Source organism: Carassius auratus, chromosome 36, assembly GCF_003368295.1.
Source record: "Carassius auratus strain Wakin chromosome 36, ASM336829v1, whole genome shotgun sequence".
Classification (NCBI taxonomy): Eukaryota; Metazoa; Chordata; class Actinopteri; order Cypriniformes; family Cyprinidae; genus Carassius; species Carassius auratus.
This window is the reverse complement of record NC_039278.1, coordinates 2,496,645-2,516,607: the sequence shown is the minus strand read 5'-3', so window position 1 is coordinate 2,516,607 and position 19,963 is coordinate 2,496,645. Positions and strand designations below refer to the sequence as shown.

The 19,963-nt window shown below is 40.7% G+C and overlaps 16 non-coding genes across 16 annotated transcripts; all 16 read right to left on the bottom strand.

Moving 5' to 3' along the window:
* Positions 1 to 10,773: 10,773 nt before the first annotated feature.
* trnac-gca (transfer RNA cysteine (anticodon GCA)) lies at positions 10,774 to 10,845 on the bottom strand. Its single transcript has one exon. It is a non-coding gene; the product is annotated as a tRNA-Cys (tRNA).
* Positions 10,846 to 11,947: 1,102 nt separating this feature from the next.
* trnac-gca (transfer RNA cysteine (anticodon GCA)) lies at positions 11,948 to 12,019 on the bottom strand. The gene has a single exon. It is a non-coding gene; the product is annotated as a tRNA-Cys (tRNA).
* A 1,103-nt stretch (positions 12,020 to 13,122) lies between these two features.
* On the bottom strand, positions 13,123 to 13,194 carry trnas-gga (transfer RNA serine (anticodon GGA)). The gene has a single exon. It is a non-coding gene; the product is annotated as a tRNA-Ser (tRNA).
* Positions 13,195 to 13,381: 187 nt separating this feature from the next.
* trnac-gca (transfer RNA cysteine (anticodon GCA)) lies at positions 13,382 to 13,453 on the bottom strand. Its single transcript has one exon. It is a non-coding gene; the product is annotated as a tRNA-Cys (tRNA).
* Positions 13,454 to 13,726: 273 nt separating this feature from the next.
* Positions 13,727 to 13,798, bottom strand: trnac-gca (transfer RNA cysteine (anticodon GCA)). Its single transcript has one exon. It is a non-coding gene; the product is annotated as a tRNA-Cys (tRNA).
* Positions 13,799 to 14,063: 265 nt separating this feature from the next.
* trnac-gca (transfer RNA cysteine (anticodon GCA)) lies at positions 14,064 to 14,135 on the bottom strand. Its single transcript has one exon. It is a non-coding gene; the product is annotated as a tRNA-Cys (tRNA).
* Positions 14,136 to 14,408: 273 nt separating this feature from the next.
* On the bottom strand, positions 14,409 to 14,480 carry trnac-gca (transfer RNA cysteine (anticodon GCA)). The gene has a single exon. It is a non-coding gene; the product is annotated as a tRNA-Cys (tRNA).
* Positions 14,481 to 15,585: 1,105 nt separating this feature from the next.
* On the bottom strand, positions 15,586 to 15,657 carry trnac-gca (transfer RNA cysteine (anticodon GCA)). The gene has a single exon. It is a non-coding gene; the product is annotated as a tRNA-Cys (tRNA).
* Positions 15,658 to 15,931: 274 nt separating this feature from the next.
* Positions 15,932 to 16,003, bottom strand: trnac-gca (transfer RNA cysteine (anticodon GCA)). Its single transcript has one exon. It is a non-coding gene; the product is annotated as a tRNA-Cys (tRNA).
* Positions 16,004 to 16,190: 187 nt separating this feature from the next.
* On the bottom strand, positions 16,191 to 16,262 carry trnac-gca (transfer RNA cysteine (anticodon GCA)). The gene has a single exon. It is a non-coding gene; the product is annotated as a tRNA-Cys (tRNA).
* A 1,045-nt stretch (positions 16,263 to 17,307) lies between these two features.
* On the bottom strand, positions 17,308 to 17,378 carry trnac-gca (transfer RNA cysteine (anticodon GCA)). Its single transcript has one exon. It is a non-coding gene; the product is annotated as a tRNA-Cys (tRNA).
* A 189-nt stretch (positions 17,379 to 17,567) lies between these two features.
* On the bottom strand, positions 17,568 to 17,639 carry trnac-gca (transfer RNA cysteine (anticodon GCA)). Its single transcript has one exon. It is a non-coding gene; the product is annotated as a tRNA-Cys (tRNA).
* A 1,098-nt stretch (positions 17,640 to 18,737) lies between these two features.
* trnac-gca (transfer RNA cysteine (anticodon GCA)) lies at positions 18,738 to 18,809 on the bottom strand. Its single transcript has one exon. It is a non-coding gene; the product is annotated as a tRNA-Cys (tRNA).
* Positions 18,810 to 18,996: 187 nt separating this feature from the next.
* On the bottom strand, positions 18,997 to 19,068 carry trnac-gca (transfer RNA cysteine (anticodon GCA)). The gene has a single exon. It is a non-coding gene; the product is annotated as a tRNA-Cys (tRNA).
* A 272-nt stretch (positions 19,069 to 19,340) lies between these two features.
* trnac-gca (transfer RNA cysteine (anticodon GCA)) lies at positions 19,341 to 19,412 on the bottom strand. Its single transcript has one exon. It is a non-coding gene; the product is annotated as a tRNA-Cys (tRNA).
* Positions 19,413 to 19,679: 267 nt separating this feature from the next.
* Positions 19,680 to 19,751, bottom strand: trnac-gca (transfer RNA cysteine (anticodon GCA)). The gene has a single exon. It is a non-coding gene; the product is annotated as a tRNA-Cys (tRNA).
* Positions 19,752 to 19,963: the final 212 nt, after the last annotated feature.

Sequence of the window (19,963 nt, the reverse complement as noted above, 5' to 3'; positions counted from 1 at the left end):
ATAAATAAAATAAAATAAAATAAAACAACAATAATAATAATAATGTTTATAACAGTTATTTCATGATTTTAATTGTTATATAATGCATAGTGACAACGTGATGACATATAGACCGTTCCAAGATGGCGTACGCATTGACATGTCTGGAGCAGTCCAATGTGGCATCTACCTATATATATCTATGCACAAAACATTGTATTCATCTAAATAAAAATAAGTTTACAAATTAGTATCATAAAAAAATATATAATTCAACATTAATTGTGTGTTTAAGTTATTAGTATTATTATTATGTTGAGTGTATTGAATTATCATATGTTAAACAAATGTCTTTTCTTTAATATTTGATATAATTAATTACAATTTGTTAAACCATTATGTAAAATAAATGCAGTATATGCAGTGTTGTTTAGATAAATAAAATAAAAAAATGTTGTTGTTGTTCTGTTCTGAACAACGTGTGGGCGTGTAGATCAGTGGTGAAGCATCTGACTGCAGTTGCAGTTTAAGGTCCCAGTTTGAATGGATGCTCCCTTTGGACTTTTTTTTTTTTTAAATTGATGTATTGTGATGTGGGAAGCTAATCAATTCTAAAATGATATTCTAAAGACAAACTTTTTTATTTATTAGTTTTTGTAAATTATTTTTTATTGGTAAACCATCTGATAAATATAAGATAAATATAGTTCAGTGGAAGTCCATTTGAGTGCAGAATAAGAGGTCTCCAGTACAAACCTGAGTGCTCCCTTTCAACTTACCATGTGTGGCATAAGCAAAACCTTGGCTTTACAGTGAGACAGAGATTGCTTAATTTTGTTATCTTTCAACAGTCAAACTGAACGTGTTATGATATGTTATGACCATTTGAAAGGTGTTCTGGTAGTATTAGAGTGCAGCTCAGTGGTACACCATTTGGCCTTAAATCAGAGCTTCAGGGTTAAAATATGTGTGCTACTTTTGGTTAAATGAAATCCTACAGTATTCTGTTGTATTGTGATGTATGCTGTGTTGGCAACATGCCGATTGTAGTGACTATCCTTAATCAGATTTTTTAAGTCACATCTTGGGTGTACTGAGGGGGTTAGATTCTTCATTTGCCTCAAAAATCCAATTTGCACATGAATTACTTATTGTTTATTATAGGCTTGATTACTGAAATAAAAATAAAAAGGTTATATTAACTATAATATATATAAATATATATATATTAGGGCTGTTAGCGTTTCAATTTGATCATAATGATTCAATTCTGCATTCTTTAAGTGCATTCACAGGATTATTTGAATGCTTCCCCTAAATTCTTTAAATGCTGATTAGTCAGGAAAAAAAAAAAACAAATACAAATGTGTGTGTATATATATAAATATATATATATATATATATATATATATATATATATATATATATATATATATATATATATATATATATATATATATATATATATTACAATTAATTATTCTCTTATCTATAACTTTGTATTTGTTATAAGAAATCAATGAAGAAATCCACTGCTGGACAATTATCAGTCATATATTGAAAGAAAGTCATATACATCTAGGATGATTTCAGGGTGAGTAATTTATGGCTTAACTTTTGGCTGAAATAACTCTTTAACATTTCCTCAGTTAATTTTGCTTTTATTCAGCTAAGCTGCAGATAAATCCTGGCATGTCTATAAGTGTGAGATCACTTCTCTTTCAGTGTGAAAACTTCTTTATCTCATTTTCATAAAGTAAAATGCTATAATATTTAACTTTTCCTCTCCATCAATGAATGATGATTCTGAAAGAAAATACACCCAATTTCTGTTTACTATAACAACACTTTCATGCATCTGATTATCAGATAAACCTTGCACTCTTATTTCAAGGTTGTTGTTAATGCTTATTTTATGTGTTTATGGTTATTTTAACAGTTTCCTTCGTACATTCACTTCAACAACATTGTTAAAACACATTTATCATACAATTGAACTATGCGTATGCTTTAGACATTTACATTGCTGCTTCATCCATACAATAAATACGGAGTTTTCGACTGCTCAGGTTAAGCAGAGAGCCATTGAAAAACTTCAGAAAAGTAAAGCTACTTTATTTTAGTATTACTGGCCACGAGTACTAAGGAAAGATCACACATCAGCTGCGTCAGTGAGATGAACTGAGCGGAAGTGCAGTCCTGTGACAGTCACAGGCAGTAAATAGTGGAACTCATAAAGGAATAACTATTCAAGGTCTCCATTAATTAGTGGTTGTAGTAATTTAATGCGTATATATTTTGAAAGCGTGCTGGCTAATGCTAAATGTAAATACAATAAGATTGTTATTCATGCCGGTTCTAATGATGTTCGACTTCGCCAGTTCACTAAAAATAACTTTAAAGAGGTGTGTGAACTTGCAAGCACGATGTCAGACACTGTAATATGCTCTGGTCCCCTCCCTGCTTACCGTGGTGATGAGATGCACAGCAGATTGTCATCACTCAATGGCTGGATGTCTAAGTGGTGCCCACAGAATAACATAGGTTTCATAGACAAATGGACGAGCTTTTGGGGCAGACCTGACCTTTTGAAAAGAGATGGTCTTCATCCCTCCTGGGGTGGCGCCACTCTTCTCTCTAGAAATATGGCACATAGTCTTAGTGTTTATACTTGACTAACTGGGGCCCAGGTCAGGAAGCAGACAAACTGGCTAAACCGACCGTCTGCTAGCTGCCTCATGTCACAGAGGTCAGTTAATTCTCAGACTTTTTCACCTAGATATCAAACTATAGAGACTGTGTGTGTTCCCCGAACTAGAAAATACAAGAAAATGTCCAAACCAATTTAAGAGTAACAATTTAATTGAGGTTCAACAAACAAAAAGGCAGTTTTCAGTCATTCCCGGGCCACATCTCTTCCTCCGCATTGACCATTCGATTGCAGCATAGAACTTCTTCCTGGTACCACTCCTCCTCGCAGGAGGCTCTATTCTGTCTCTATTCCCGAGCTTAAGGCTTTGGAGAAATATCTCTCAGAATCGTTAGACGCGGGCACTATGGTTCCCTCCACCTCTCCTGCGGGGGCTGGGTTCTTTTTTGTGAAGAAGAAGGATGGCACGTTGCGCCCCTGCATAGACTACAGAGGCTTGAATGACATAACGGTTAAGAACCGGTATCCGTTACCCCTTATGTCATCTGCTTTTGAAATCCTGCAGGGGGTACAATACTTCACAAAACTGGACCTTCGCAATGCCTATCACCTTGTACGTATTAGGGAGGGTGACGAGTGGAAGACGCCGTTTAATACAACTCTTGGGCACTTTTAATATCGTGTTCTCCTGTTTGGGCTAGTTAACGCCCCGTCACTACCAGCTGAGCTATCGAACGGGCAAAGTGCTAGAAAAAACCTCGACATATCAGGGTTTTGTAGCTCTACTGCTTGCCAAAAAGTCACTTCTGGTGCAGGAAGATGTGCTGGATTTTTGAGAAGGGGAGCAAAAGGGAGCATGCGTTCCCATATCGTGTGTCGAATCTGGCCGCCTGGGTGAAAACCAGGATTTATTTATTTTTTTTAAAGAAAATTCAATCAATAAAATACAATAGATTAAACACAATCAATAGAAAATACAGAACATTTTCTTTACACATCTGTACATTACACATATTTCCTTTACATAGTTAATTCCCAGTATTTATACGATTAAAAATGGCTTCTGTCTCATATAGCCTTGTTATTTGTACACGCTGTGACTATACAGATCACAACATGTAAATAGGAAAATGTTTGCATTATTTTGTCACTTATTGGGATTACTATGCTAACAGTATCCATTTACATCCAGGCTTTGTGCTAAGCTAGGCTAACGGTGGGTGCGTCAAATAACACTTACAGAACGCACAGAAATGAAAAAGGTATGTATGGACTTATCTAACTCTGGGGGATACTGTGAATAAGCTAAAGTCCCAAAAAGTTGGAGTGTTCCTTTAACACATACTCCTCATTCTTCAAAACCTCTGTATTTAAAACCCATACCCCCGGCCCTGTTTTCATTTAACTCCAGTCTACTTGCATAAAAAGTGGTTTATGGTCACTTAAGCTTGACTCTTCATATATAATATTACCAGTAAAGTCTTCAATGTTCCTTGTACATAAAATAAAATCAATTTTACACATAAAATTCCCTACCTAATTGCCTCCTTGAATATTCTTTCTTTTTTTCATTTCTTTCTCTCCATACATCAATTATATTATTTTCTTCCATTAATAACTTCAGTTCTTTCTTCCTTTATCATTTTTAAAAACCATTCCATCGCCCATTTCTAATTTACTGAAAACGGTATTAAAATCACCCATCATAATAACATATAATAAAATATATAAAAACATGCATAAAACCTATAAACTCAGTCCATCTCCTCCAAACCCTTTAGCAGCTCATATTTATTTGTACACTCAATACCATCTTCTTTAAGCAGGCAGTTTTTCACAAGTTCATCAAACAACCGCAGTAAGAATATTTCATCAAGCACGGTGAGTAATGGCTTCGCCTACTATCATTATTGGCACCTCTTGCCACATGTACAGTTTATCTATCCCTGTCGCTGATGAGGGATTCACATGTGATAAATGCAGGGAAATAGTCAGGCTGACAGAGAAGATTTCACAATTAGAGACACGCATCCAAACTTTAATTGAGGACAGTAAGAATGTTAGGGCTCTAGATACGGCTTTGGATGCGTCTAGCTCAGGGACTCCTGTACATTGTCCGGTTCCGGCAACAGAGACCCTGCAGCAGGGCAACTGGGTGACGGTGAGGCAGCGTAGTCGTGGGTCAAAACACCGCTCTTCTGTTCCGATCAAAACATTAAACAGGTTCTCCCCACTCAGTGATGCACCCACTGAGAAACCTGATGAAAGTGCTCTAGTTATTGGTGATTCTATTGTACGGAACGTGAATATAGAGACACCAGCCACCATAGTCAAATGTTTACCGGGAGCCAGAGCGCCTGACATCTTGGCAAATTTAAAAGTGCTGGCTAATGCTAAACGTAAATACAGTAAGATTGTTATTCATGCCGGCGCTAATGCCAGTCGGAGAACACTAAAAATAACTTTAAAGAGGTGTGTGAACTTGCAAGCACGATGTCAGACACTGTAATATGCTCTGGTCCCCTCCCTGCTTACCGTGGTGCCGAGATGCATAGCAGATTGTCATCACTCAATGGCTGGATGTCTAAGTGGTGCCCACAGAATAACATAGGTTTCATAGACAATTGGACGAGCTTTTGGGGCAGACCTGACCTGTTTAAAAGAGATGGTCTTCATCCCTCCTGGGGTGGCGCCACTCTTCTGTCTAGAAATATGGCACATAGTCTTAGTGTTTATACTTGACTAACTGGGGCCCAGGTCAGGAAGCAGACAGACTGGCTAAACCGACCGTCTGCTAGCTGCCTCCCGTCACAGAGGTCAGTTAATTCTCAGCACATAGAGACTCTTTCACCTAGATATCATAGAGACTGTGTCTGTTCCCCGAACTAGAAAATACAAAAAACGTCCAAACCAAGATAAGGTTAACAATTTAATTGAGGTTCAACAAATAAAAAACAAATGCAATATGGATAAACAAATTATAAAGATTGGCTTATTGAATATCAGATCCATTTCTACGAAAACACTTTTTGTAAATAATATGATAACTGATCATAATATAGATGTGCTCTGTTTGACAGAAACTTGGCTAAAACCTGATGATTACATTATTTTAAATGAGTCCACCCCCCAAGATTACTGTTATAAACATGAGCCGCGTCTAAAAGGCAAAGGGGGAAGTAATGGTGCTTCATATAACATTATCCAGAGAAACCAATGTTAATGATAAATCCCCTGTTATGTTTGTACTGGCTACTGTATACAGGCCACCAGGGCACCATACAGACTTTATTAAAGAGTTTGGTGATTTTACATCCGAGTTAGTTCTGGCTGCAGATATAGTTTTAATAGTTGGTGATTTTAATATCCATGTCGATAATGAAAAAGATGCATTGGGATCAGCATTTATAGACATTCTGAACTCTATTGGTGTTAGACAACATGTTTCAGGACCTACTCATTGTCGAAATCATACTCTAGATTTAATACTGTCACATGGAATTGATGTTGATAGTGTTGAAATTATTCAGCCAAGTGATGATATCTCAGATCATTATTTAGTTCTGTGTAAACTTCATATAGCCAAAATTGTAAATTCTACTTCTTGCTACAAGTATCGAAGAACCATCAGACTGCTTTTTAAGTTATCTTCCTGATGTATCCAAATTCCTTAGCATATCCAAAACCTCAGAACAACTTGATGATGTAACAGAAACTATGGACTCTCTCTTTTCTAGCACTTTAAATACAGTTGCTCCTTTACGCTTAAGGAAGGTTAAGGAAAACAGTTTGACACCATGGTATAATGAGCATACTCGCACCCTAAAGAGAGCAGCCCGAAAAATGGAGCGCAGCTGGAGGAAAACAAAACTAGAGGTATTTCGTATTGCTTGGCGGGAAAGTAGCATATCCTATAGAAAAGCATTAAAAACTGCTAGATCTGATTACTTTTCTTCTCTTTTAGAAGAAAACAAACATAACCCCAGGTATTTATTCAATACAGTGGCTAAATTAACGAAAAATAAAGCCTCAACAAGTGTTGACATTTCCCAACCCCACAACAGTAATGACTTTATGAACTACTTTACTTCTAAAATCGATACTATTAGAGATAAAATTGCAACCATTCAGCCGTCAGCTACATTATCACATCAGACAGTGCACTATAGACCCCCTGAGGAACAGTTCCACTCATTCTCTACTATAGGAGAGGAAGAATTGTATAAACTTGTTAAATCATCTAAACCAACAACATGTATGTTAGACCCTATACCATCTAAGCTCCTAAAAGAGGTGCTTCCAGAAGTCATAGGTCCTCTTCTGACTATTATTAATTCCTCATTGTCATTAGGATATGTCCCCAAAACCTTCAAACTGGCTGTTATTAAGCCTCTCATAAAAAAACCACAACTTGACCCCAGAGAACTTGTTAATTATAGACCAATCTCAAATCTCCCTTTTCTGTCCAAGATACTAGAAAAGGTGGTATCCTCACAATTATATTCCTTCTTAGAGAAAAATGGTATATGTGAGGATTTCCAGTCAGGATTTAGACCGTATCATAGTACTGAGACTGCTCTCCTTAGAGTTACAAATGATCTGCTCTTATCATCTGATCTTGGGTGTATCTCTCTATTAGTTTTATTGGATCTTAGTGCTGCGTTTGACACAATTGACCACAACATTCTTTTGCATAGACTTGAACACTTTGTTGGCATCAGTGGAAGTGCATTAGCATGGTTTAAATTTTACTTATATGACCGCCATCAGTTCGTAGCAGTGAATGAAGATGTATCATATCGATCACAAGTGCAGTATGGAGTACCTCGAGGCTCAGTACTAGGGCCGCTACTCTTCACGCTTTATATGTTACCCTTGGGAGATATCATCAGGAAACATGGTGTTAGCTTTCACTGTTATGCTGATGATACTCAACTCTATATTTCCTCGCAGCCCGGTGAAACACACCAATTTGAAAAACTAATGGAATGCATAGTCTATATAAAAAATTGGATGACAAGTAATTTCTTACTGCTAAATTCAGAAAAAACAGAGGTGTTAATCATAGGGCCTAAAAACTCTGCTTGTAATAACCTAGAACACTGTCTAAGACTTGATGGTTGCTCTGTCAATTCTTCGTCATCAGTTAGGAACCTAGGTGTGCTACTTGATCGCAATCTATGCTCTCAATGTCAAATGCAGAAATGTTAATCCATGCATTTATGACTTCAAGGTTAGATTATTGTAATGCTTTATTGGGTGGTTGTTCTGCACGCTTGGTAAACAAACTACAGCTAGTCCAAAATGCAGCAGCAAGAGTTCTTACTAGAACCAGGAAGTATGACCATATTAGCCCGGTCCTTTCCACACTGCACTGGCTCCCTATCAAACATCGTATAGATTTTAAAATATTGCTTATTACTTAGAAAGCCCTGAATGGTTTAGCACCTCAGTATTTGAATGAGCTCCTTTTACATTATACTCCTCTACGTCCGCTACGTTCTCAAAACTCAGGCAATTTGATAATACCTGGAATATCAAAATCAACTGCGGGCGGCAGATCCTTTTCCTATTTGGCGACTAAACTCTGGAATAACCTACCTAACATTGTTCGGGAGGCAGACACACTCTTGCAGTTTAAATCTAGATTAAAGACCCATCTCTTTAACCTGGCATACACATAACATACTAATATGCTTTTAATATCCAAATCCATTAAAGGATTTTTAGGCTGCATTAATTAGTTAAACCGGAACCGGAAACACTTCACATAACACCGTACTTTCTACATCATTAGAAGAATGGCATCTACGCTAATATTTGTCTGTTTCTCTCTTGTTCCGAGGTCACCGTGGCCACCAGATCCAGTCTGTATCCAGATCAGAGGGTCACTGCAGTCACCCGGATCCAGTACGTATCCAGACCAGATGGTGGATCAGCACCTAGAAAGGACCTCTACTGCCCTGAAAGACAGCGGAGACCAGGACAACTAGAGCCCCAGATACAGATCCCCTGTAAAGACCTTGTCTCAGAGGACCACCAGGACAAGACCACAGGAAACAGATGATTCTTCTGCACAATCTGACTTTGCTGCAGCCTGGAATTGAACTACTGGTTTCGTCTGGTCAGAGGAGAACTGGCCCCCAAACTGAGCCTGGTTTCTCCCAAGGTTTTTTTCTCCATTCTGTCACCGATGGAGTTTCGGTTCCTTGCCGCTGTCGCCTCTGGCTTGCTTAGTTGGGGTCACTTCATCTACAGCGATATCATTGACTTGATTGCAAATAAATGCACAGACACTATTTAAACTGAACAGAGATGACATCACTGAAATCACTGATGAACTGCCTTTAACTATCATTTTGCATTATTGAGACACTGTTTTCCAAATGAATGTTGTTCAGTGCTTTGACACAATGTATTTTGTTTAAAGCACTATATAAATAAAGGTGATTGATTGATTGATTTAAGCACTCTTTTTCTTGCAGTATCTAGATTGGGTATTACCTTTACAGATCTTCTTCTTTTCAATGATTTCCCCTGCGTCTCCTCATTTTCTTTTCCTTGTTCACACTCTTTTGTAGCAGAAAGATTCTCATTACTCTCATCATTAAGGTCCACAGCGTCCATCTCCTTTTTCATACTGTCACATCCATCTGTGTCCATAAAATTTCCTTCTTTTGTGCATCACTCAATACTTTATTCCTTTTTTCATCCAGTTCCACAGTATCCAAAGCATTTTGCAGGCTGTCAGTCAAATACATCTTTTTCCAAATTCCTCCAACCCATTGTGTTTGTATGATCTTTTTGTTACACTCTTTCTGTTGTTCTGTATTCTTATTTGATTCCAGTCCGTTATCTCGTACTCTTTCTCCCTCGTCTCGCTGCTCGTTGTTTCGTTCATGCACCTGCCCGCCCACCTGCTGCTCCTCCTCCTCCTCCTCACCCTGCATCCAACACTCACACTTATTTAAAACCAAATTGCAATCTGGGCACGTAACAGCGTTGCAATTTCTTGCGAAGTGCCTTCTCTCCTCACATTTATAGCATTTGAACTCCGGGCCGTCCTTCACCACATGGTCTGGGCTCATGCACAGCCTACAATTCTTCACCTGATGGCTGTGCATAACCCGAAAGTATTGTGGACCCTCTGCCATTTCTATTTTTTTGCTGTAAGGGAGGGAGGCCACCTCCTTGGGGAACCGCGCCTTTACATATCTCGTCCCATCCTCAATGCTGGTGCCCGGATAAACACGCCGCTTTATTTTTGAAATTTGGGAAACCCCCTGATCCTCCAGTTCTTCATCAGCAAGTTAGACGGGCAGATGCATGAAAGAGACAACATAGTCTCTGTTTTGAAGTTTCTTTATATCACAGTTCACTCCTTTTATCAACAATCCCTCAGTCAGTTTATCACAAGTTTCTTCTTTTCCATTGTCAGCTCGTATTCTTTTCCTTGTCTTGGCCTTAGTGCCAAGATTTCCCCATATCCACATTTGTCCATCACTGCTTTAATAATATCCACAGCCCTCACCTCACTTACATTCTCCACATTCACAATCACAGTTGCCTCCTTTAAGTATTTCCTTTCACCAAATGTATCTCTTGCATCCAGATGTTTTTGCTCGTTGTTGATACTCCAGTCCAGTGTTGTTTGCCATGCGTGTCTCTCCAGCCAGTCGTGTTGTTTGCCATCCGTCTCTCTCCAGCCGGTTCAGTGTGGTTTGCCATGCATCTCTCTCCAACCAGTCCAGTGTCGTTTGCCATATGTCTCTCTCCAGTCAGTCCGTTGTTGTTTGCCATATGTTTCTCTCCAGACAGTCGTGTGTCATTATCCATTAATCTGTCCATTTTACGCGAAAAACAAAAAACAGAAAAAAAACACCCTCCAGCCACCAAAAAGCTGTGGTTAGGTGGTTTAAAAACTGAAAAACCACACAAAAAACTGAACTAAAGACCAAAAACAACTTACAAACAAACACAATCAGAAAAATCAAAATGGAGAAGATCCTTCTTTTCCAAGAGTTTAATTAGGGTTGGAGCTAAACTCTGCAGGGCAGTGGCCCTCCAGGACCGAAGTTGCTTATCCCTGCCGTACAGTATGAGAAAAAAAAGATAGGAAGATATTCCTAATCTGCCTAATCCATAGGGGGCACCCGGATTTGAACCGGGGACCTCTTGATCTGCAGTCAAATGCTCTACCACTGAGCTATACCCCCACATCTTTGGAGAAACATGCTCTTTCATTGAGCCACACCCCCACAGACTTCTGTGCTTAGAGCCAAAGATTAAGTTAGATCCTACGATTCAACAATATCAAACATTGACTGCTTCACTTGAACTCAAGTCTTTGGTTACTCCAAATCAGAATCAACAACTCTACAACTCAAAACCTCCAAATAAGACAAGTCCAAAGGGGGCACCCAGATTTGAAGTGTGGATGGCTTGATTACAGACTCAAATGGTTTATAATCACATACAGAATCTTTCTATGTAGACATGTTTGCACTTATTCCTAATTTGCCAAATCCAAAGGGGCACCCGGATCTGCAGTCAAATGCTCTACCACTGAGCTATACCCCCACATCTTTGAAGAAACATGCTCTTTCATTGAGCCATACCCCCACAGACTTCTGTGCTTAGAGCCACAGATTAAGTTAGATCCTACGATTCAACAATATCAAACATTGACTGCTTCACTGTAAACTCAAGTCTTTGGTTACTCCAAATCAGAATCAACAACTCTACAACTCAAAACCTCCAAATAAGACAAGTCCAAAGGGGACACCCAGATTTGAAATGTGGATGGCTTGATTACAGACTCAATTTGAACTTGTGTCGTTGATTATGTCAAGCAAGCCAGATCCAAAATGTAGACCTATTGATCTGCAGACAAATGCTCTGTCGTTGAGCTATAACCCCGTACTGCATGAGCACAAACCACAAAAATGAACTTATGTCAAGGATTTGTTTATTCCTAATATGCCAAGCCCAAATTAGGCACATGGAATGAACCTGGGACCTCTTGATCTGCAATCAAACGCTGTGCCATTGAGATATTACCCCGTACAGCAGGGATAGGCAACTCCAGTCCTGGAGGGCCACTATCCTGCAGAGATTCGCTTCAGCCCTCATGAAAACTCACCTGCCTGTATCTATCTAGTAATCCCGAAAACACTGATTGCCTTGTCCCAGTGAGTTTAATTAGGGTTGGAGCTAAACTCTGCAGGGCAGTGGCCCTCCAGGACCGAAGTTGCTTATCCCTGCCGTACAGTATGAGCACTAAAAGGCAGGAAGATATTCCTAATCTGCCAAATCCATAAGGGGCACCCGGTTTTGAACCGGGGACCTCTTGATCTGCAGTCAAATGCTCTACCACTGAGCTATACCCCCACATCATTGAAGAAACATGCTCTTTCATTGAGCCATACCCCCACAGACTTCTGTGCTTAGAGCCACAAATTAAGTTAAATCCTACGATTCAACAATATCAAACATTGACTGCTTCACTGTAAACTCAATTCTTTGGTTACTCCAAATCAGAATCAACAACTCTACAACTCAAAACCTCCAAATAAGACAAGTCCAAAGGGGGCACCCAGATTTGAAGTGTGGATGGCTTGATTACAGACTCAAATGGTTTATAATCACATACAGAATCTTTCTATGTAGACATGTCTGCACTTATTCCTAATTTGCCAAATCCAAAGGGGCACCCGGATCTGCAGTCAAATGCTCTACCACTGAGCTATACCCCCACATCTTTGAAGAAACATGCTCTTTCATTGAGTCATACCACCACAGACTTCTGTGCTTATAGCCACAGATTAAGTTAGATCCTACGATTCAACAATATCAAACATTGACTGCTTCACTGTAAACTCAAGTCTTTGGTTACTCCAAATCAGAATCAACAACTCTACAACTCAAAACCTCCAAATAAGACAAGTTCAAAGGGGGCACCCAGATTTGAAATGTGGATGGCTTGATTACAGACTCAATTTGAACTCATGTCGTTGATTATGTCAAGCAAGCCAGATCCAAAATATAGACCTATTGATCTGCAGACAAATGCTCTATCGTTGAGCTATAACCCCGTACTGCATGAGCACAAACCACAAAAATGAACTTATGTCAAGGATTTGTTTATTCCTAATATGCCAAGCCCAAATTAGGCACATGGAATGAACCTGGGACCTCTTGATCTGCAATCAAACGCCGTGCCATTGAGATATTACCCCGTACAGCAGGGATAGGCAACTGCAGTCCTGGAGGGCCACTATCCTGCAGAGATTCGCTTCAGCCCTCATGAAAACTCACCTGCCTGTATCTATCTAGTAATCCCGAAAACACTGATTGCCTTGTCCCAGTGAGTTTAATTAGGGTTGGAGATAAACTCTGCAGTGCAGTGGCCCTCCAGGACCGAAGTTGCTTATCCCTGCCGTAAGGTATGAGCACTAAAAGGCAGGAAGATATTCCTAATCAGCCAAATCCATAGGTGGCACCCGGATTTGAACCGGGGACCTCTTGATCTCCAGTCAAATGCTCTACCACTGAGCTATACCCCCACACACTGCCTGGATCATAGCCACACACAAGATGACAGACTCACTTTTAGATAAGGATTTTGGATATGAAAAGAATGCCAGATCCAAAAAAATTACCTAGCGAGAGGATGTGCCACTGAGGTATAATCACATGCAGAATCTTACTATATAGATAAGCATGCACTTAATCCTAATCTGCCAAATCCATAGGGGGCACCCGGATTTGAACCGGGGACCTCTTGATCTGCAGTCAAATGCTCTACCACTGAGCTATACCCCCACATCTTTGGAGAAACATGCTCTTTCATTGAGCCGCACCCCCACAGACTTCTGTGCTTAGAGCCAAAGATTAAGTTAGATCCTACGATTCAACAATATCAAACATTGACTGCTTCACTTGAACTCAAGTCTTTGGTTACTCCAAATCAGAATCAACAACTCTACAACTCAAAACCTCCAAATAAGACAAGTCCAAAGGGGGCACCCAGATTATCCCTGCCGTACAGTATGAGCACAAAAAGGCAGGAAGATATTCCTTATCTGCCAAATCCATAGGGGGCACCCGGATTTGAACCGGGGACCTCTTGATCTGCAGTCAAATGCTCTACCACTGAGCTATACCCCCACATCTTTGGAGAAACATGCTCTTTCATTGAGCCTCACCCCCACAGACTTCTGTGCTTAGAGCCAAAGATTAAGTTAGATCCTACGATTCAACAATATCAAACATTGACTGCTTCACTTGAACTCAAGTCTTTGGTTACTCCAAATCAGAATCAACAACTCTACAACTCAAAACCTCCAAATAAGACAAGTCCAAAGGGGGCACCCAGATTATCCCTGCCGTACAGTATGAGCACCAAAAGATATTCCTTATCTGCCAAATCCATAGGGGGCACCCGGATTTGAACCGGGGACCTCTTGATCTGCAGTCAAATGCTCTACCACTGAGCTATACCCCCACATCTTTGGAGAAACATGCTCTTTCATTGAGCCACACCCCCACAGACTTCTGTGCTTAGAGCCAAAGATTAAGTTAGATCCTACGATTCAACAATATCAAACATTGACTGCTTCACTTGAACTCAAGTCTTTGGTTACTCCAAATCAGAATCAACAACTCTACAACTCAAAACCTCCAAATAAGACAAGTCCAAAGGGGGTACCCAGATTATCCCTGCCGTACAGTATGAGCACAAAAAGGCAGGAAGATATTCCTTATCTGCCAAATCCATAGGGGGCACCCGGATTTGAACCGGGGACCTCTTGATCTGCAGTCAAATGCTCTACGACTGAGCTATACCCCCACATCTTTGGAGAAACATGCTCTTTCATTGAGCCACACCCCCACAGACTTCTGTGCTTAGAGCCAAAGATTAAGTTAGATCCTACGATTCAACAATATCAAACATTGACTGCTTCACTTGAACTCAAGTCTTTGGTTACTCCAAATCAGAATCAACAACTCTACAACTCAAAACCTCCAAATAAGACAAGTCCAAAGGGGGCACCCAGATTTGAAGTGTGGATGGCTTGATTACAGACTCAAATGGTTTATAATCACATACAGAATCTTTCTATGTAGACATGTTTGCACTTATTTCTAATTTGCCAAATCCAAAGGGGCACCCGGATCTGCAGTCAAATGCTCTACCACTGAGCTATACCCCCACATCTTTGAAGAAACATGCTCTTTCATTGAGCCATACCCCCACAGACTTCTGTGCTTATAGCCACAGATTAAGTTAGATCCTACGATTCAACAATATCAAACATTGACTGCTTCACTGTAAACTCAAGTCTTTGGTTACTCCAAATCAGAATCAACAACTCTACAACTCAAAACCTCCAAATAAGACAAGTCCAAAGGGGGCACCCAGATTTGAAATGTGGATGGCTTGATTACAGACTCAATTTGAAACTCATGTCGTTGATTATGTCAAGCAAGCCAGATCCAAAATGTAGACCTACTGATCTGCAGACAAATGCTCTGTCGTTGAGCTATAACCCCGTACTGCATGAGCACAAACCACAAAAATGAACTCATGTCAAGGATTTGTTTATTCCTAATATGCCAAGCCCAAATTAGGCACATGGAATGAACCTGGGACCTCTTGATCTGCAATCAAACGCCGTGCCATTGAGATATTACCCCCGTACAGCAGGGATAGGCAACTGCAGTCCTGGAGGGCCACTATCCTGCAGAGATTCGCTTCAGCCCTCATGAAAACTCACCTGCCTGTATCTATGTAGTAATCCCGAAAACACTGATTGCCCTTGTCCCAGTGAGTTTAATTAGGGTTGGAGCTAAACTCTGCAGGGCAGTGGCCCTCCAGGACCGAAGTTGCTTATCCCTGCCGTAAGGTATGAGCACTAAAAGGCAGGAAGATATTCCTAATCTGCCAAATCCATAGGGGGCACCCGGATTTGAACCGGGGACCTCTTGATCTGCAGTCAAATGCTCTACCACTGAGCTATACCCCCACATCTTTGGAGAAACATGCTCTTTCATTGAGCCACACCCCCACAGACTTCTGTGCTTAGAGCCAAAGATTGAGTTAGATCCTACGATTCAACAATATCAAACATTGACTGCTTCACTTGAACTCAAGTCTTTGGTTACTCCAAATCAGAATCAACAACTCTACAACTCAAAACCTCCAAATAAGACAAGTCCAAAGGGGGGCACCCAGATTATCCCTGCCGTACAGTATGAGCACAAAAAGGCAGGAAGATATTCCTTATCTGCCAAATCCATAGGGGGCACCCGGATTTGAACCGGGGACCTCTTGATCTGCAGTCAAATGCTCTACCACTGAGCTATACCCCCACACACTCCCTGGGTCATAGCCACACACATTATGACAGACTCACTTATGGATAAAGATTTTGGATATGATAAGAATGCCAGATACAAAAAAATTACCTAGCGAGAGGAAGTGCCACTGAGGTATAATCACATACAGAATCTTACTATACAGATAAGCCTGCACTTATTCCTAATCTGCCAAATCCATAGGGGGCACCCGGATTTGAACCGGGGACCTCTTGATCTGCAGTCAAATGCTCTACCACTGAGCTATACCCCCACATCTTTGGAGAAACATGCTCTTTCATTGAGCCACACCCCCACAGACTTCTGTGCTTAGAGCCAAAGATTAAGTTAGATCCTACGATTCAAACAATATCAAAACATTGACTGCTTCACTTGAACTCAAGTCTTTGGTTACTCCAAATCAGAATCAACAACTCTACAACTCAAAACCTCCAAATAAGACAAGTCCAAAGGGGGCACCCAGATTGGAAGTGTGGATGGCTTGATTACAGACTCAAATGGTTTATAATCACATACAGAATCTTTCTATGTAGACATGTTTGCACTTATTCCTAATTTGCCAAATCCAAAGGGGCACCCGGATCTGCAGTCAAATGCTCTACCACTGAGCTATACCCCCACATCTTTGAAGAAACATGCTCTTTCATTGAGCCATACCCCCACAGACTTATGTGCTTAGAGCCACAGATTAAGTTAGATCCTACGATTCAACAATATCAAACATTGACTGCTTCACTGTAAACTCAAGTCTTTGGTTACTCCAAATCAGAATCAACAACTCTACAACTCAAAACCTCCAAATAAGACAAGTCCCAAAGGGGGGCACCCAGATTTGAAATGTGGATGGCTTGATTACAGACTCAATTTGAACTCATGTCGTTGATTATGTCAAGCAAGCCAGATCCAAAATGTAGACCTATTGATCTGCAGACAAATGATCTGTCGTTGAGCTATAACCCCGTACTGCATGAGCACAAACCACAAAAACGAAAACTCATGTCAAGGATTTGTTTATTCCTAATATGCCATCTTTGGAGAAACATGCTCTTTCATTGAGCCACACCCCCACAGACTTCTGTGCTTAGAGCCAAAGATTAAGTTAGATCCTACGATTCAACAATATCAAACATTGACTGCTTCACTTGAACTCAAGTCTTTGGTTACTCCAAATCAGAATCAACAACTCTACAACTCAAAACCTCCAAATAAGACAAGTCCAAAGGGGGCACCCAGATTATCCCTGCCGTACAGTATGAGCACAAAAAGGCAGGAAGATATTCCTTATCTGCCAAATCCATAGGGGGCACCCGGATTTGAACGGGGACCTCTTGATCTGCAGTCAAATGCTCTACCACTGAGCTATACCCCCACACACTCCCTGGTCATAACCACACACATTAATGACAGACTCACTTATGGATAAAGATTTTGGATATGATAAGAATGCCAGATACAAAAAAATTACCTAGCGAGAGGAAGTGCCACTGAGGTTATAATCCATATACAGAATCTTACTATACAGATAAGCCTGCACTTATTCCTAATCTGCCAAATCCATAGGGGGCACCCGGATTTGAACCGGGGACCTCTTGATCTGCAGTCAAATGCTCTACCACTGAGCTATACCCCCACATCTTTGGAGAAAAAATGCTCTTTCATTGAGCCACACCCCCACAGACTTCTGTGCTTAGAGCCAAAGATTAAGTAGATCCTACATTCAAACAATATCAAACATTGACTGCTTCACTTGAACTCAAGTCTTTGGTTACTCCAAATCAGAATCAACAACTCTACAACTCAAAACCTCCAAATAAGACAAGTCCAAAGGGGCACCCAGATTTGAAGTGTGGATGGCTTGATTACAGTCTCAAATGGTTTATAATCACATACAGAATCTTGTCTATGTAGACTGTTTGCACTTATTCCTAATTTGCCAATCCAAGGGGCACCCGGATCTGCAGTCAAATGCTCTACCACTGAGCTATACCCCCACATCTTTGAAGAAACATGCTCTTTCATTGAGCCATACCCCCACAGACTTCTGTGCTTAGAGCCACAGATTAAGTTAGATCCTACGATTCAACAATATCAAACATTGACTGCTTCACTGTAAACTCAAGTCTTTGGTTACTCCAAATCAGAATCAACAACTCTACAACTCAAAACCTCCAAATAAGACAAGTCCAAAGGGGGCACCCAGATTTGAAATGTGGATGGCTTGATTACAGACTCAATTTGAACTCATGTCGTTGATTATGTCAAGCAAGCCAGATCCAAAATGTAGACCTATTGATCTGCAGACAAATGCTCTGTCGTTGAGCTATAACCCCGTACTGCATGAGCACAAACCACAAAAATGAACTTATGTCAAGGATTTGTTTATTCCTAATATGCCAAGCCCAAATTAGGCACATGGAATGAACCTGGGACCTCTTGATCTGCAATCAAACGCCGTGCCATTGAGATATTACCCCGTACAGCAGGGATAGGCAACTGCAGTCCTGGAGGGCCACTATCCTGCAGAGATTCGCTTCAGCCCTCATGAAAACTCACCTGCCTGTATCTATCTAGTAATCCCGAAAACACTGATTGCCTTGTCCCAGTGAGTTTAATTAGGGTTGGAGCTAAACTCTGCAGGGCAGTGGCCCTCCAGGACCGAAGTTGCTTATCCCTGCCGTAAGGTATGAGCACTAAAAGGCAGGAAGATATTCCTAATCTGCCAAATCCATAGGGGCACCCGGATTTGAACCGGGGACCTCTTGATCTGCAGTCAAATGCTCTACCACTGAGCTATACCCACACACTCCCTGGATCATAGCCACACACAAGATGACAGACTCACTTTTAGATAAGGATTTTGGATATGAAAAGAATGCCAGATCCAAAAAAAATTACCTAAGCGAGAGGATGTGCCACTGAGGTATAATCACATGCAGAATCTTACTATATAGATAAGCATGCACTTAATCCTAATCTGCCAAATCCATAGGGGGCACCCGGATTTGAACCGGGGACCTCTTGATCTGCAGTCAAATGCTCTACCACTGAGCTATACCCCCACATCTTTGGAGAAACATGCTCTTTCATTGAGCCACACCCCCACAGACTTCTGTGCTTAGAGCCAAAGATTAAGTTAGATCCTACGATTCAACAATATCAAACATTGACTGCTTCACTTGAACTCAAGTCTTTGGTTACTCCAAATCAGAATCAACAACTCTACAACTCAAAACCTCCAAATAAGACAAGTCCAAAGGGGGCACCCAGATTATCCCTGCCGTACAGTATGAGCACAAAAAGAAGGAAGATATTCCTTATCTGCCAAATCCATAGGGGGCACCCGGATTTGAACCGGGGACCTCTTGATCTGCAGTCAAATGCTCTACCACTGAGCTATACCCCCACATCTTGGAGAAACATGCTCTTTCATTGAGCCACACCCCCACAGACTTCTGTGCTTAGAGCCAAAGATAAGTTAGATCCTACGATTCAACAATATCAAACATTGACTGCTTCACTTAACTCAAGTCTTTGGTTACTCCAAATCAGAATCAACAACTCTACAACTCAAAACCTCCAAATAAGACAAGTCCAAAGGGGCACCCAGATTATCCTGCCGTACAGTATGAGCACAAAAAGGCAGGAAGATATCCTTATCTGCCAAATCCATAGGGGGCACCCGGATTTGAACCGGGGACCTCTTGATCTGCAGTCAAATGCTCTACCACTGAGCTATACCCCCACATCTTGGAGAAACATGCTCTTTCATTGAGCCACACCCCCACAGACTTCTGTGCTTAGAGCCAAAGATTAAGTTAGATCCTACGATTCAACAATATCAAACATTGACTGCTTCACTTGAACTCAAGTCTTTGGTACTCCAAATCAGAATCAACAACTCTACAACTCAAAACCTCCAAATAAGACAAGTCCAAAGGGGGCACCCAGATTTCC